The 13,640-nt window shown below is 45.6% G+C and overlaps 1 long non-coding RNA gene across 1 annotated transcript in view; it reads right to left on the bottom strand.

The window, feature by feature from the left end:
- Positions 1–220: 220 nt before the first annotated feature.
- LOC123652318 overlaps positions 221–13,640 on the bottom strand; it is a 32,326-nt gene continuing 18,906 nt past the window's right edge. Inside the window, exon 2 of the long non-coding RNA XR_006741595.1 lies at positions 221–3,337. This is a non-coding gene — a long non-coding RNA (uncharacterized LOC123652318). The remainder of the gene's footprint in view (positions 3,338–13,640) is intronic.

Raw genomic sequence — 13,640 nt, 5'->3', positions numbered from 1 at the left:
TTGAATGTGAGTCAATGGACTCTCGCAGGTAAACACCCCCTGCAGGACTCCCAGCGTTCATGGCGTCTGACTTCACAGCTCTCCAAAACGCCGGGGCGGAAACCACGGGAAGGCCTGGAAATCAGTTCCGAGCACACACACTTTTTTACTTTAATGATGATGTATTTATGGCAACTTGTCTCCCGAGTTGGTTTACATTTATGACATTGATCTTTTAAGATTATATTATATTATGTATTTTTTATTGATTAAGGTATTACAAATGCATCCTTATTCCCCCAGTCCTGCCCTCACCCCCTGCTATGACAGTAATCTTTCTGTTAAGGGTATTGGTTTAAGAATGAAGAAGTGGATTGACGGCATCTCACATACCAAGAAGCGATGTTTCAGATGGGAAACAAATGTGGCTGAAGAACAGCACAGCCCCCAAGTGGCAAGGGCTTGGGAGACCCAGTCCTGGAGACAGAAGCAGGAGGAGGAACCCAGGTAAGGTGAGGAAGGGGCACAGGCATCCCTCTGTGTGGGGCTCCTGTCTCCCCACCTCCAGCCGGCTGACCTCTGGAGGTGACGACAGGTGCAGAGCAGGACAAATTATTCTACCAGGAGGCGATCCACAAGTTGGAGGCCTCCAAGGGAAGCGGGAGACTCAGTGGTCTTGGGAAGGAGCCGCTTTTCTTTTCTGCCCTCCTATCTGCGTCTCAATCGGAAAGGCAACCAATTGCTGGCAGTGGCTGGGTTCTGCAGAAGCCTCTGGGTGCCACCTTCCAAGCCATTGATTATTTTTAACAATAATAATCATCTAACGTGTGTATTGTGGGCCCTGGTCTTTCACAACCTGGTTCTACTGCCTTTGAATTCTGGTGTCTTGGGGAAGAAGAAGGCTAGGCAGGGGCCATCAGCCCTCTTTGACAATTAAGGAAACTGAGGCTGGGATCCCAGAGTGCCGAGGTAGCACCTGGACTAGAACCTGGAGGTTTTCGCTCCTATACCAGTCCTTTCTATTGTAGAACCCTTTCCTCACAGAAACCTAAGCCATGGGAGGGTGTGGGGGGAAGAGCAGAGATGCACTGCCCCTTACCTCGAAGATACTCCCGTTTAGCCAAGGGCTCTGGCAGGCATGCGGCCTCATTGCAGCCAGCATTGCCCAGGGCACCAGAACAGGTTGGCCCAGCCTTCTGTGCTCTCACCAGCCACCCAGGTCTCTCATCTTCCTTCTGTGGTTGGGTCATGGAAGGCAGATTCCCCTGGGGTACCCATACCTGCCAGAAGTCCTGGAGACTGAGGTGAAGTTCAGGGGTCTTGAGGCCAAGGTTTAGACAGTGTCTCTCTCTCTCTCTGGATGCAAATAATAATCATCATCACATAACTAAGGAAGTTCTGGAAGCCATCTTGCAACCAAAAATAGAACTAGCAAAGTGAAGAAGTAGAGCCAAACCTGGTCTTCCCCGGCATCCTTGTGCTGCTGGGTAGATCGCCTTCAAGCATTGCATGAAGCACATGCTCTAGACTTTTTATTTACATAAGACAATAAATCCTTTGTTATACAATATAAGTCAGCTTGAACTAGGTTCAACCAAACGAGTCCTGATACTGCCCCTCTAGCTCTGAAATACAATATAATATTTAACACCATCAGAGGCAGTGCTTCAGCTGTGATGTCAGCCAGGTAAGTGTTGTTTGCCTCATTAAGGCCAATGCAAAATAGAAATGAGACTTCAGCTCGCCTCTCCATAGCTCATCCCCATCCCTACCTCGCCCATTGCAACACAATACAACTTGCTAGAAGAATGTGTTGGTTTTAAAACATGTCCACAGATTCTTTGTCCTACTCACCTCAAAAGATGTAGGCTAATTTCTTTCCTCTGGAATGTGGTCCAGCTTTAATGACTCATTCCTAATTAATAAAAGAAAGTAGAAGTGACACTGTGATTTCTAAGGCTACATCACAAAGGCAGTGCTGCTTCCACTGGTGCTCCTCCCGGGAGCCTAGCCGCCATGTTGTACTAAGGAAGCCCCAGCCACACAAAGAGGCTATTAAAGACGTTTGACTGACAGTCCCGCCAGCAGCAACTCTAGACCCACCTTCAGCTGAAACTGAGTGGAGCTAAGATAAGTGATTCCCTGCTGACTCAGAAGCCAAGTAAATGTTGTTTTATGGCACTAAATTTTTAGGGTTTTTTAAATGCAGCAATAGAGAGCTGGATCAAAAAATAGTTATAACACATGTATGCTTTTCATTTCATCCGTTTCTCCCTATGGTGGTTGTTGAAGCCCCATTTTATAGATGGGAAAACTCAGGTTCAGAGAATGAAAGAGACCAGCCCATGGTTCTGTTACAAAGCTGGGGGTTTAACTCATTCCTCAAAGACCTCCATCCTTCTGAAAATAACTTCAGCGGACATTTTCTTACTTACTGTAGTCCTCCGGGGAGGGGGAGGAGGAACTAAGTAAATCAAGCTATGGCATCTGCCACAAGAAAGCTCCCAGAAAGAAGGAAAAGCACAGCAGTCAGATGGCAGGAACAAGTGGGCAGTTATCTTCCAGGGGATGCTACCATAACCAATCAGCTCCAGGCATTCTCAGTTCAGGGGTCATAATTTACATTCTCATTGTCTAGTTTTCCATTTGGGGACAAAGGAGTGCAGGAACCTGGACTGGCAAGACCCCAGGGTGGCACGCAGTGAGGGAAGGGGAGATCCCAAAAAGAAAATGAAGGATGTGGACAGCAGACAAGTCCGCACACCTCCCTTGTTAGATGGGTGCTCCCCTGAGCCAGAATCCCCAACTTTCTCATCCATGAACCTGCTGCTCTACCCCGCAAAACAACCCACTCAACAAATTCTTCAGGACATGGATGATTTCATTCTTCGGGTTTCCCTTTCTGTGGATTCCTGTCCATTGTAATTTCATCCTCATAGGGAGAACATGGGCCTGGGAGCCAGGAAGACCAAAGGTGGAATTCCAGCTTCACTAACCCTCTCTCTGTGGCTTTGGTCAAGACACTTTTATCTGCAAAATAGAATTAAACAATACACTGCCTGTAAAGCACTTGGCACATAAAAAGAGTAGAACTTTGCAGTGCCTGCTAATTCATCCTAAAAATAGCTAACTCTTCTCTGTACATTTTGTCAGCTCAGCACATCCCAGCTAGGGAACTGAGATTGTGAAAGGCAGCCTCTCTCAATAGGGGTCAAATATTCTTCTCACCCGAGAGTAACTCACGGAAGACGCACATGAAGATAAACAAATGGTCCAGCAGTGCAAGCTCATCCCACCCAGGCTGTGGTCTGGCTGTCTGGATCATCAAAGATAAGAGGCAACTGGCACATTCTACTTCCTAGAAAGAAATATGAGAAAAATATTCCTTATTAAATCAGTCATTCAAGGTCATCTGAAAAACAGTTACTGAATGTTACCAGCTCAGAAACTGGTAAATGCAAAAGTAAGTGTAGATCTCATGGTCAAGCTATTTATTGAAATCTTCAAGCATTCCACTATCATCACCACACTTATTGAGCACTTAGGTGTCACTCATAGTTCCAAAACTTTACATACATCATTATTAATCTTGACCTTAAGTTCATGAGAGGTTCTTTATCCCATTCTACTGGAAACCCCAGAATATCTAGAAGTTAAATAACTTATTTGGGCTCTTGAGAAACTCCCTACCTGGAAAAATTTCCATCATTTCTAACATAGGAAGGGTCATTGGTTGCCACAGAAACAGCATAAGAATTTAAATATAATGCCACTTGGCTGCTGGCAGGCTAATAACACCCTCTGGGCTTTTTTTTTCTTTCCTTGCTTAGGCTGTTCCCTCACCACAAAAGGTCTTTCCCACCAATTTCTTGGAGTAGCTACAATCTACTCATCTTTCAAAGCCCAACTCCATCAGCACCACCTAGGCATAATCTCTCAAGCTTCTGTACTTGCCCATCTCTGTTAACCCTTACATTCTGCCAAAAGTTATGATTGGCTTGCATTTGGCTTAGTTGTCTCCATTAAATGAGTTCTCCTTCAAATCAGAGTGCATGCTTTAGTCAACTCTGGCATTTGTGTGCGAATTTAATGGGCACTAAGCCCATAGTTGCCTGGCTCATAGCCCAAGGTAGGTGCTTGATAGCCATGTACAGAATGGGGTCAGATGTGGAAATTGACAAAATGAGACAAGGCAAGGAGAAATGCTTGCATCCCAGAGCTAAAGCATGCTGAGATGCCAGCAGGTGCTATGAGCAAGAAAGGCCAGCAGCTGAGACAACCAAGACACTCTCAGATTTAAGTTAGACTGTGCTCCAACTTGGCCAACTCCATCCTCTCGAGCAAGCTGCTGGATTCCCCAGTTGCCACCCACAGTACATGAAAAGCAGAAGTTACATTCTTATTTTGGGCAACTTTTGGGAATAACCACAGCATTAGGCGCTATGGCTTCTACACTATCTTCTGCCATTCTCTCCCAATCCAACCTTTTCCTGCCATCCACAGGAGAAAAATCTAAATGTGTCTCACTTTAAAAGCTTTGTTCATTAAATACAAATTTACAAAAAGTATAGATATCAGGTTGTAGTAGTGATTTGCATTCCAGGGTCAACACAGAGATCGAGTGATGGGGGAATATTTGAGAGATAGAATGGGGGGTTCTATTGAGAATCTGAAATTTGCCACCTCCCCCTGAATACCTTCTCATCTGCTATGCCTCTAGAGTTTATTTTCACAAAATATGTACTGACTCATGAGAAGTAAAGAATCCTCATGATCAAATGAGTTTAAAAAGTGTGCTGGCTCTGTCCTGCTCTTAAAGATCCTCCTGATCACTGTTTGGTTATCCAAAAGTTTTACTCTATTGAACCCTTCTTTTAGAAATGCTGTTGACCACAGATCCTGTTTATTCCGGAATTTCTAAAACCATGCCATAGAATTTCTGAGAAAGACAATAAAATGAAGCGGATAAGAGCTTGGTGTTCGTGGCCAAATAGCCTGGGTTCGGATCTCAGCAATGCCATTCACTCTCAATGTGACACGGGAATGCTACTGTCCCCATGCTCTGGGCTTTCATTTCATCATCTTCAAAGTAGGAATGATAAGATCTACCTCATCAGACAGGGTGGATGTGAGGATTGAAAGTATTAACACATGTAAAGTTCTTAGAATAGATCCTGTATATAGTAATGCTCAATAAAAATGTGCTTGCATTTATTTAAAAGGTAGGGCTCACATATCATCCAACACCATGAAGACAGAGGTATTAAACATCTCATAATTTCAGCTCAACCCCAAATTTCTGGGAAACAGTAGAATGTAATGTGACAATACTAGGAAAATAAAGTTAAATCCAAGAAGCGAGGGTGTTAAGAAAAGCATGACCAACTCTTGATGGTGACTCCCAAACAATGGATGAGAGAACAAACAATGGATGAGAGAAGTGGGCCAAGACTCTTGATGGGGGACATCAGCTGTGGGTAAAGCCCAGTCACACCACAAGCATGCTGTGTGATCCCAGGCAAGAACCCTAACCTCTCTGTGCCTAGGAATAAGAATAGTGCTAACCTTTTAAAATTCTTGTGAGGATTAAGTGAGTCATTAAATGAACAGCGTCTGAATTCTAGCAAATAAAGGTGGCCCTGATTTTTCAAGTCTTAAAGTGATAATGCCAATGTTTTTTGCTCTTAGTTTTTTTCTTGGAAACATATAGACTTAGAGATTCTAAAACCAAGGGATGCCTGAGAAGTCATCCAATGCAGCATCTTTATTTTGCTGATAAGGAAACAAGGCCCAGAAAGAGCAAGCATTTCCTCAGGTCACATGGCAAGTGAGAGGGGAAGAAAAGGGACAGCCTTCCTTCAGTGGCACAAACAAAAAGTGGGTAACCTTTCCTGGGTTTGGATCCCAGCAGTGCCATTCCTCCCCATCCAACTTAGGTGTCACCCACAGTTCCAAAGCTTCACATACATCATTCATACATCAGACTCAGAAGTAAATGTTGGGGATGGGGAGGAAGTGGGTCTGTTGAGAGACATGCGAATGGCAGAAAGTGAATGTGCGATCCAGGAGAGCAGAGGACAGCCTTTTGGAAACATGGACCAGAACCCAAAGGCATTGTGTTGGGTCATGTCCTCACAGCAGTGCAAGAATGCCTGACCCCGAGCAACAGAAAGAACAACTTCGATTCGCCTGTGTGCACTCTACACTGCCTTTGAAGGACGTTTGCAATCCACATCTCACTGGCTTTTCTCCTCCTAACAAGCTCATATCATAGTCGTGTTATCCTGATTTTCTAATATATTCAGAAAAGTTAATAAGCTGGTAAGCAGCTCCGGGAATATGCCAAGCCCCCACTGCTGTGAGCCACGCCTGACCTGGAGCCATCCACTCCATATGGATGGGATGCTAACTCTAATGCAAGAATTTAACATACACTTTAAACATTTGCAGTCACAAAATAGTTCTCCTGTGATGAGAATTATTCTATCTCCAGTCCCATCTTCTTTGAGGAACTTTCCCTGACCAGCTCAATCCAACAAGCCCTCCCCACTACTCTGAACACCACCAGGGCTTTCTGTCTGCCCTCTGAGGGCCCCTGTCCATCACTGCCTGGTTTTAGAGGAGAAAGGCTCAATATCTCATCATTCAAATCCAGTTTCACTCACAGTCCCTTTGCACCTACAATGCCAGGCTCCATGTTGGACAATGTTCACCTCCAGTCTCATTTGATTCTTGCAGCCACCCAAGAACACCTGTCTGATCACTGCCTCATTGCTCAGACCAGGGTGGACACATAGTAGGTGCTCTGTGCATATGTATATTGCACAAGAGAATGAATTATTGGACTCCTTTGGCATCCTGGGCAGAGGGAAGGATACGCAGAAAGCAGCGGGCTGAGAGGAGAGAGGGGAAGACAGCAGTTCTGAAGGAGGAACTTCGAGCTGCCCTCTGGTGCCCTGGTGCAGATGCTGATCTTCCCCCTCCTCCTCCCCTTAGTGGAGAGCACCCTGGAACCACCCAGAGAAGGCACAAAATTGAAAACCAGACCTGGAATCTTTAAAGGCAAAACAAACCTCAGAGTGCCAGGTCTGCCAATCTGCTGCTTCATTCACAGCAAAGAGATGAGATAAAGGAGAGGGCTGGAATTCTTCCCAAGAAAGGGAAACTCAGGTCTAATGGAGCTCTGATAGTAACAATAACAGCCAGTATATCTGCGAAGTTTCCAGTAAAAAAAAAGAAAAAAAAAATTACTGCAGGGGAGTGGGCTATGCAGTGGAAAAGATCAGCCTTTGGGGCACAGAACGGGGCAGGGAATGGATCTGGGGGGACCACAGAAAAGAACAGGCAGAGGTGACCATCTAATAATCATTGAGAGCTTCTCCCACTGCCTGGGCAGAGGCTGACACAGATGAGACCCTCAGCACATATTTGGTGAACAACTGAATTAGAATAAAAGCTTGCCAGGCATTTCCAAGTCCCAACTCCCAGGGCCCCTACAAACTGCTTTCTCACAATACTCAGCATGAGCATCAAAGGTGCATAGAAACTTACACACACACACACTCCTACAAGTTCTAGCTATATGCTGAGCAGGTCTTAAATCTTTGAAATTCATGGTACCACTCCCTGTGAGATAAGCTTTGGTGACTATTATTCAGACATGGAAACTGAGGCTTAAAAAGATTAATTAGTAGCTTTCCCAGGGTGACTCAGGGCTCCACCCAGGTGAGCTTACCTCGGAGGTCCAGGCTTCAACAACCATGTTCTGATCCCTGCTGATGGGAGTTAAGGAATCATGGTCAAATGGAACTCTCCCTACCGTCTCCATGTGTGTGGGAGATGATGAGTGTAGTTATGCACATCGGCGGTCCCTCGGTGCAGAATGGAATCACTTTGGGCTGACCTGAGATGTTCCACACAGCCTGCCTGAAGGCAGAGGAATGGCACAGGCCTTCCAAAGTCTCCCTCTGACCCGTGTAACTAGGGAAGCATCTACCTCCTTCCTCACTCCCTACAAATCAATGAGTATCCATTAATGCCAGGTGGGGGCCTGCAAAAGCCAATCAGCTGGAAGTGCCAACTTCTTTGGATACTATCAGAGTATAGGGCCCTGGTCTGCAAACTGCGGCTTGAGAGCCACATGTGGCTCTTTGGCCCCTTGAGTGTGGCTCTTCCACAAAATACCACAGCCTGGGTGAGTCTATTTTGAAGAAGTGGCATTAGAAGAAATTTAAGTTTAAAAAATTTGGCTCTCAAAAGAGATTTCCATCGTTGTACTGTTGATATCTGGCTCTGTTGACTAATGAGTTTGCCGACCACTGGTATAAGGGAATTGGCAATGGTGGCTGGGGACAGAATACTGCCTTTGTAGAAACCAACCCATGCAAAACTCAGAAAATGAACTCAGAAAGGACTGCGTTGATGGTGCAACTCTTGTTTGCCTACCATTTGACTTCTCGCAGGAAGTATTTTTAAAGGGTATTTTTCTCCCTTGTTGAACAGTTCCTCATTGAGAAATTTTCTTTTGTGACACTTGGACATCTCAGCTCCCAAAGTGATGATGGGACTTTTTTTTTAATTTCCACTTCCAGGTTTGGGTTCACTTCTTCATTCATCTGGAAGAGCAGAAAGGATTTCCAAATGCTTACCAAACATCTCCTCTACACGCTCAAGACAGGCCTGGTCCCAGACCCCACTGTCACCGAGCAGAACCATGCAGCTCAGGACAGGATGTGTCCATCCTCTCTACCTCTCCCCCATCCCTGACTCACACACTCAGCACAGTTTATCAGCCTCCTCCATGTCCCACCAGACGTTATGAAGCAACATGATAAAGTCTGTTAGGTTTGGTAAGAAATAGAGTGTAACCTGATGGTGGTGAAACTATCATGGACTCCAGAGCTAATGGGCCCATGATGATTCTAGAAACTTCCTTACTCTCTGCCTTTCCTGGAGGCCAAGAAAACAGAAACCATCACCCATTATGGTGGCCAAGGGACAGGGTCCCTCACATCCCTCACACCTTCTTATCACCAATCTACCAGACGCCCCCCCCCCCCCCCCCCCCGGTGCTCCCGTCCTTTGACAACTATGGTTGTAAGCTCCTGCCTACTCTGCTAGCCTTACTCAAACTCCATGCCGGCAACACCAGGCTCCTGACCTGCCTTGCATGGGCTCTGCTATTCTGTCACTCTACCTTGGCTCACGGAGTTTCCTTTCTCCCTCAGTCTTCCTCCGGCAAGCTCATACTTAGGCTGAAAGACTCAGCTCAGACTCACCCAAGTATCATTTCCTGAGCCCCAAGCTACTCTGCTTCTCTCTGCTTCAATACCCACCACCTCATGTTGACAACATCAGTTCTCTGGTCTACCTCTAACAGTGGGCCCTGAGTTCTGAGAAGACCATGTCTGACTCCTCCCTGATTCCCAGAGCCCAGCCCAGCTATAGTGAGTGCTTAGAGGAGCACTTTCTGGGATCTGGCCCAACACCCTTCATTTGCTCTCATCCTCTAAATGGGCATGTGAATTGGCTCAGCCCTGCCCAGAGAAACAGGACATTAGAGATTAGTGCAAAGTGGCTGAACCCCCTCACCGGCTCTCCCACTATTTGTGGTGGGTTGTGAAATGGAACATGGGCAACCCAGAGAAGGGATCCGGAAGTTGTGGGTGGTGGGGGTCCCCAAGGGGAGATGATCCCATCATGGAAGCAGATGGTCCATGAGGTATAGGCCTCCAGAAACTCCATCAATAGAACAACATTTCTTTAGCTGAAATCTCGCATCCTAGTTAAAATGTAAAGTCCCATGGCAAAGATTTCTAAGCTGTCTTTATCTCTACAGCTTTTTTTTATAATCTGTATTTGGCAGAATCTGTGCCCACCATCTCATTTAATTTAATAACAACTCTATGAGATCAGCATTATTTTCCCCATTTCATGGAAGAAGAAACTAAGTACAGAGAAATTAAGTTGCCCACAGTCACCCAGCTTCTTAAATGGTAGAGGTGGAATTCAAACTCAGCTCTGTCTGGCCCATGGCCCTCTTACCCAAAAGGTTAAATTGCTACTTGAACAAGGGGAACGTCTCTGAACAGGAACCAGGAGACCTGCCATGTTACTTTGGCCTGGTCTCAATCATTCTGATCCTTGATTTCCTCATCGTTTTCCTCTGAGCCTAAGACTGCACTTGGCTCAAGACACATTTAGCATCACTTCCTCTACAGAGCCTCTCTCAAGTACTTCATGTCATAGGTAGTAGAGAACTAATCAAGCCTTCCTTTGGCTCCTGCTGGCCCCATTGTCCCAGCACCTATATATCAGTTAGTTATCGCTGTCTAACAAACCACTCCCAACTCAATGGCTTCAAGCCAGCAGTCAGAAAACATTTTCTTAAAAGGCCAGATTGTAACTATTTTGAGCTTTGTGGTTCCTACGGTCTCTGTTGTAACTATTCACCTCTGTCTTTGTAGCTCAAAAGAAACTATAAATAATGCATAAGTGGGCAGAACTGTATAATTTATAATTTAAATGAGCATAACTGTAAAATTTTAGTTAAAAAAAATAGGCAGCTTGCTGGACCACAGGCCGTAGCTTGTCAATCCATGCTTTGAGCAGTAAGTCTTTATCATGGCTCGTGAGTCTATGAGTTAGCTGAATTAATCTGCTCATCTGGGCCGGGCTCTGCTGATCTTGGCTGACTCACACATGCATCTGTGGTCATTGGCCAGATGCCTGGGGGTTAGCTGGTCTAAGATGCTTATTTGCATACTTGATAGTTGGCCTGCTATAAGAGAAGGTGACAGAGATGACTAGGCCATGTGTCTCTCATCATCAAGGAGATTTGTTTTACTAGAAATTCTGCAAAGTTCCTAGAGGTGGTGGTAGCACACAAGGCCAGTTGAGGCCGAGGCTCAAAACTGGCACACTATCACTCCCATCACATTTTATTGAGAAAGCATATCACAAAACCAGCTCAGATCCAAGAAGTAGGAAAATAGCCTTGGCCTCTCAATAGAGGATCCAGGAAGTCACATCAAAAAGGGCATGGGGATAGCACAGGCCAAAGAGCTGTGGTCCTTTCCAATTATTCCACCATAGCCGTGGCACTTGTTTATACATATTTGTTACATGCATGCCTCCCTACTTTCAGACCATAAGCCCCTTAGAGATGGATTTCTATGTCTTATTCATCTTTATATCTCCAGTGACTAGTACTAGTGATGAAACAGTCTATTTGACCTCCTACGGGCCCTCATTTCCTTCTATCCCCATCACCACTACCTCCACCCTGGCCCAAGGCACTGTCAGTTCTCACCTGGCCCAGTGCCACAGCCTCCTGCATGCCGAGGGGGTGGTTAATATTGAGTAGTCATTGGAAACAAGTTCACATCCATTGGAGCAGGTGTACAAGGCAAGTGCAGAAGAGACTGAGCTCCTGAGAGGGGGGTTGGAGGCTCCTACTAATATAGAGACCAGGGTAGAAAGAGAAGTCTAGATATTCTGATACCCTGGTCACGATTCTGCTCAGTGTTGGGCCTGGTGCACCTCCGGACAAGGCTTCTGGGGTCCACCACAGCAGGAAAGTGCGAGAACTCTGGCACAGGGAGCCAACATGGCAAGCCCAAAGCAATGAGGGTTTAGCATTGGAAGCCCTAGGCTAAGCCGCAGCTCTGTTTCTTTACAAATAACTTAGCGTCTGCATCTCATTTCATCATCTGTAAAATGGGAATAAAAATAACCCTCCCCTCATCATAAAACCAAGAATGAAAGAGTTTGTGTTAAAGGGTGTAGCTATAAGAGCTAACACTGTGTTTTGCCAGGAGTGGCTGTAAACATTTTGCATGCCCATAACTCATTTAGCCCCCACCACAACCTCACAAGGCAGGTCCTGCTATTGTACAGATGAGGAAGCAAAGGCTCAGAAATGGTCGGTGACTTGCCCAAGGCCACAGTGCTAATAGGATGTGGACCTGGGAGTTGAGTTCACACTCTTTTGCTCCACACCCAACAGGCTCCAGTGACATTACTATCCAGGCTCTCAGTCCTCCTCAAGGTCAGGATGACTTCCTCTTTTCTTCCCTTCTGCACTTATTTGGCCAAGTGGGGAAGAAAAAAAGAAAAAAAAGTCCCATGTCAGTGCTACCCTTTCCTTAAAATGGACCTAGTAATTCATGCCACCCTGGGCGGGTCACCATGAGGAATAGCGGAGGCGGGATGACAGCGCACTGTCTGTCACCCAGCACTGCCAAATCGAAGGGTCCTTCTAGACTGGACACTGTGGACACTGAAAGGCCCTCGGAGGAGTGGCTGTTACAAAGTAGGCCGCCTCCAGCCAGAGGTCACCTTGTTTGTGCAACAACCAGCTGATGCTGAAATCCAAGAGGCTGCCGTCTGCCCTCAGAGCAGGCCTAGACACTGTTTTCCTGTTTGCATCATTGGCTTCAGGTTGCATTTTTTTCTTTAAATTTTTTTTTTTTTTTTTTTTTTTTTTTTTTTTTTGCAAGGGATATTGTCCTGAATCTTTTAAGTGGTTTGGTTTTCTTTATTTTCCTGCTTTTTTTCCTTTGGTTGCATGTAGTTCAAACAATGGTGCCATTTATGGGCTCCAGGCATCCTCCTGCCACTGGTCCCACACTAAGCTCTGCTTTTTAAATCATTGGCTGCTGCCACTCTGACCTGAAACCACAGCTCTCCTTTGAGGTTGGGTCACGTGGCATCTGAGGGCTCCAGAACCTTGGAGTTGCAGTGTGGGCTAACCAGGATTCTGACTTATTTTAAATGCATCTGTTGTTACTAGATGCCCGGAGGTACCTTTTCCTCTCTCCCCCGAATGGGTCTCCAAGGTTTGCAATGTTAAGCTCCATAGGTCTAACCCTTCCTCTCTTGATTCCTTCTTTACTTTGGGAAATTTGATACATAGGCTGACCAAGGTCAGCTGCACTCAGCATGTATAACTGTCAGCATGTACAACATGGGCCCTCTGCCCTCCTGCATTCCTGGAACTGGAACACTTCATGTTAAGATGGTAATTGTGGAGAGGAGGCACATGAAACCCCAATAGTCATTTACACTATAGTATGAATTGGTCTCCCAGCAGACCTGAAAGCAGTTGCTCGATGGAGGAGGTGAAGATGAGATTTCTGGGAATTACAAATGGACTGAGACCCCACTGAGGCTGGGATGGGTAGGAACAGACTGTCCCATGCTGAAAGTGAACTTTACTTTGGTCATGAGTTTGCCTTGTGCTGGGGACATGCCAAATCTTCACTCCAAGAAGAGGTTACCGTCTAAGAGACCTCCCTACTGTTTATGAGGTTTATTCTTGATTTTCTTTAACAAATTTTACATGGTACATTTGCGTGTTAGGGGCTATTCTAAGCTCTTCACAAATATAAACTGATTTAATCTTCACAACAACCTCTCTAAACAAGTATCATTCTTATTCCCATCTTAGCGATGAGGAAACTGGGGCAAACAACAATTAAGTAATTGGCCAGACCTCGCACAGCCTCCGAGTGGCAGAGCTGGAATTTGTATCCAGGCAGTCTGGTTCTAAAGTCCACGCCATTAACCTCTATGCTGTAAAAGCAAAAGAACGCAGAGCCACTCATTTTATCCTTTCTGAAAAGTAAATGAATAAACTGTGATGAGTAAGTCATTTCAAC

This window comes from Pipistrellus kuhlii, unplaced genomic scaffold, assembly GCF_014108245.1.
Source record: "Pipistrellus kuhlii isolate mPipKuh1 unplaced genomic scaffold, mPipKuh1.p scaffold_m20_p_14, whole genome shotgun sequence".
Classification (NCBI taxonomy): Eukaryota; Metazoa; Chordata; class Mammalia; order Chiroptera; family Vespertilionidae; genus Pipistrellus; species Pipistrellus kuhlii.
Note: the sequence above shows the minus strand (reverse complement) of the source record. Positions and strands in the feature narration are given on the sequence as shown.